Source organism: Acomys minous (assembly GCF_964271855.1).
Source record: "Acomys minous genome assembly, chromosome: 9".
Lineage (NCBI taxonomy): Eukaryota > Metazoa > Chordata > Mammalia > Rodentia > Muridae > Acomys > Acomys minous.
This window is the reverse complement of record NC_140490.1, coordinates 84,470,744-84,475,194: the sequence shown is the minus strand read 5'-3', so window position 1 is coordinate 84,475,194 and position 4,451 is coordinate 84,470,744.

Sequence of the window (4,451 nt, the reverse complement as noted above, 5' to 3'; positions counted from 1 at the left end):
TCTTCCTCTTGGTGTCTGGCATTAGTGTGTGTGTGGGGTTGGGGTAAATGATTCTGTGTGAAGTACATGTGTGCACATACATGTGGACACCAAAATTCTTTTTTTCCCCACCCCCCTGGTTTTTCCAGATTGGGTTTCTCTTTATAGTTCTGGTCATCCTGGAATACACTCTGTAGACCAGGCTAGCCTCAAACTCACAGACATCACCTGCTTCTGACCCCTGAGTGCTGGGATTTAAGGTGTGCACCACTATCACCTGGCCTTTTTTTTTTAAAGACAGATTCTCACTGTGTTCCCAGCTGTCCTGGAACCCACTATGTAGACCAGTCTAGCCTTAAACTCACAAAAACCTTTCTGCCTCTGCCTCCAAGTACTGGGACTAAAAATGTGTACCATCACAGCTGACACTTTGTATTTGTAAAGTTTATTTTATCTTCAAATTATGTATTAATTTAATGTGTCTACATGAGTTTATATGTGCCACATGACTGCAGTTGCTCTCAGAAGCCAAGAGAGGGAGCCAGAGCTACTGTGGTTCTGAGATGTTCTATGTGGGTATTGGGAACCAGACCCAAGCCCTCTGTAAGTGTTCTTTACTTCTGGGCCACTGCTCCATCCTTAGTAATTTTTAAAAAGTGTAAATGGCACCGGGCGTGATGGAGCACACCTTTAATTCCAGTACTTGGGAGGCAGAGGCAGGTGGATCACTGTGATTTTAATGCTGGCCTGGTCTACAAGGGAGACTAGGATAGCCAAGGCTACAATGGAGAAACTCTGTCTTGAAAAACCAGGGGTAAAATGGTGTGTGTGTGTGTGTGTGTGTGTGTGTGTGTGTGTGTGTGTGTGTGTGTGTGTGTTTCTGTGTGCAATAATCACAGAGGCCAGAAGAGGGCTTATGATCTCCCTTGGATCTCCTAAAGCTGGAGTTGTAGGTGATTGTGAACTGCGCAATATAGATGTTAGGAACTGAACCTGGGTGCTTTGCAAGAACAATATGTTCTCTTAGCCGCTGTACCCCTCCAGCTGTGTGCACCTCTTTTCGTGAAGCACGGTCTCTCCCTTTGAACGGGAGCTCACTGGTCAGCTGGGCTATCTCTGTCTTTCCATGCTGGGATTGTGTGGCCTCTGAAGATGGCCGTCTAGTCCTCCCATTTACACAGCAAGCTCTTCACCAGCAGTTATCTCCCAGCCCACTCTGGAGTTTCTAGAAGGGTCTATGGCACACAACCTCCGCCTACAAACACACACACACACACACACACACACACACACACACACACTCACCTGCTGACTCATCTGCTGCTCATCCCCATGCCGTCTTATTCCCCAGCAGTCCCCATTCATGGGCTGCTGTGGTCCACGTGGCTTGTCCTGCTGTTTCCTCCAGATGTGGATGGTCCCCGCTTGAGTCGGGGGTCAGTACACTGACAGCATTCAGAGAACTTACAAATCTCAAGGTTCCTGCCCTGTCTGTATTCCTGTCCTGACTTCCTTTGGTGATGAACAGTGATGTGCAAGTACAAGCCCAATAACCCCTTTCCTCCCCAGGTAGCTTTGGTCATGGTGTTTCATCACAGCAACAGGAGCCCTAACTAGGATGCACCTTTCCTTATTGCCGTTCACCACCTCTGGCTCTTACTCTCTTTCTGCAATGATCCCTGAGTTGGGAAGAGGGGGTGCAAGGTATACGCACCATTTAGAGATAAAGATCTTCAGTCTCTTACGCTCTGCTGATTGTCCAGTTGTGGGCTCTAATGTTAATCACCAACTAATGCAAACGGACACTTGCTGGATGATGCATGAGAGCTGCATCAATCTATGGGTGTAACAATGAAGCTTTATGAGTCAACTCAGCACTGTGCCCACTTAACAGAAGAGCAGTATTTAGGTTCTTCCCAAGGTCCTGTGACTGATCTAGCTACAGGTTGTTGGCCCAGTGATGATGTCAGGTAGAGGCTTCATCTTGTAGAGTGGGACTTGGGTCCAGTAAGAAGATGGTGGGTTACACCTCTGGTGTTTGCTTTTACTCTTCAGTGGACACGTCTTGCCAGGCCAGTTGTTATCATAGCTTAGAGGGTTCACAACTGTGTAAAACTGATGGTTACTTTCCCTGTCTGGTGGTGTGCATAGAACCTTCTAGCACCATGAAAGCTAGCAGCCAAAAGTTATGAAACTCCCAATACGTATCAATTTGACTTTTCAGTGTTCTGTGACCCAAGTATGTGGTGTCTTGAGCAATGGGGTCTTACTGTCAAGTTCTGGGTTTAAGTAAGGGCATTGGCACCAGTCTGTAGTGTTTCGGGGTCTATGGGACCTCACTAGTGAGCAACCCGAGATAAGTAAACCATTCCTGGTATTGAGTATGTCAGTGGTGTCTAAGAGGATCAGTGTCACCCCATTCATTATAGTGCACCGTGCACACACAGAGAGACACACATATATGAAATATGTACAATGGCACATAGATTTCCATATGCCTGTTTCAGCTATCTTTAGTGTCATGTATCTGTCCCATTTTCCTCCTCTACCATGACCTCCCATGGCACCCCAACTTACCCTTCCCTAATCCACTAAGCTCCTAAAGGTCTTTGGTTTTTGTTTGTTTTAATTTTTATGATTTCTTTTTAAATTAATTTATTCAGATTACAATTAAATTCTTATCCCATCACTTGTATCCTTCCGTTCCTTCTACCCTATTGCCCTCCCATAGGTCCATGACTGAGGAGGATCTCCTCCCCAATTTATGGTCACAGACTATCAAATCTCATCTTGGTAGCTTGCCTATTCTTTCTTTGAGTGCCACCAGGGCTCCCCACCAAGAGGAGGTCATCAAATATGGAGCACCAGAGTTCATGTCAGAGTTAGTCCCTCCTCTCCACTGGCTAGATCAGAGTAGGGGTTTGATGTTTACTACTTGTATTGTCCTTGGTTAGGGCAAGAGTTTGAGTAGACACCCCTGGGCCCTGATCCACCCATCACAATGTTCTTCTTTTAGGATCCTCTGGGTCCTTCTAATCCCCCATCTTCTATATTTCTCTTACCAAGAGTCCCAGTAGGATGTCCTCACATCTATCCCAATCTCCTGGTAAGTAAAGACTTTCATGAGACATGCCTTTTGGGCTAGTGCCCAATTATAAGTGAGTATAAAACATGTGAGTCTTTCTGCTTCTGGCTTAACTCACTCATTATGATCACTTCTAGTCATATCCATTTGTCCACAAATTTCAGGAGTTCCTTGTTTTTTATAGCTGAGTAGTATTCCATCATGTAAATATACCACAGTTTCTTTATCCATTCTTCAACTGAGGGACATTTAGGCTATTTCCAGGTTCTGGTTATTATGAATAAGGCTGCTATGAACATGATTGAGCATATCATATGTCCTTGTTGTCTGGTAGAGCATCATCGGGGTATATTTCAAGGGTTGTAATACCTGGATCTTGAGGAAGCCCTATTCCCAGTTTTCAGAGAAATCACCAGATAGATTTTCAAAGTGGTTGTACAAGTTTACATTCCCACCAGCAGTGAAGGAGTGTTCCCCTTTCTCCACATCCTCACCAGCATGTGCTGTCACTTGAATTTTTGATCTTAGCCATTCTGATGGGTGTAAGATGGAATATCAGAATCATGATTTACATTTCTCTAATGTTGAGCATGTAAGTGTTTCTCAGCCATTCGATATTTCTCTGTTGAGAATTCTCTATTTAGTTCTGAGCCCCATTTCTTAATTGGGTTATTTGGTTTGGTGGTGTTTAATTTCTTGAGTTCTTAATATAATTTGGATATTAGACCTTTGTCAGATGTAGGGTTGGTGAAGATCTTTTCCCAGTCTGTAGGCTGTCACTTTGTTCTGTTGACAGTGTCTCCTGCCTTACAGAAGCTTCTCAGCCTCATGAGGTCCCATTTATTAATTGTTGACGTTAAGGCCTGGGCTGTTGGTGTTCTGTTCAGGAAATTGTCTCCTGTGCCAATGTGTTCCAGGCTCTTCCCCTGCTTTTTCTTCTAACCAATTTAGTGTCTCTGGTTTTATGTTGAGGTCTTTAATCCACTTGGACTTGAGTTTTGTTCATGGTAACAAATATGGGTCTAATTGCATTTTTCTACATGTAGACATCCAGTTAAACCAGCACCATTTGTTGAACATGCTATCCTTTTTCCATTGAATAGATTTGGCTTCTTTGTCAAAACTCAATTCACTATATGTGTATGCATTCATTTCTGGGTCTTTGATTCAATTCCATTGATCAACCAGCCTATTGCTCTGCCAATACATGCTGTTTTAATTATTGTTGCTCTATAGTACAGTTTGAGATCAAGAATGGAGATTCCTCCCAAGGATCTTTTATTGTATATGATTGTTTTAGTTATTCTGGGTTTTTTGTTTTTCCATATGAAGTTGAAAATTGACTTTCAATGTCTTTAAAAATTGTGTAGGTATTTTGATAGGTATT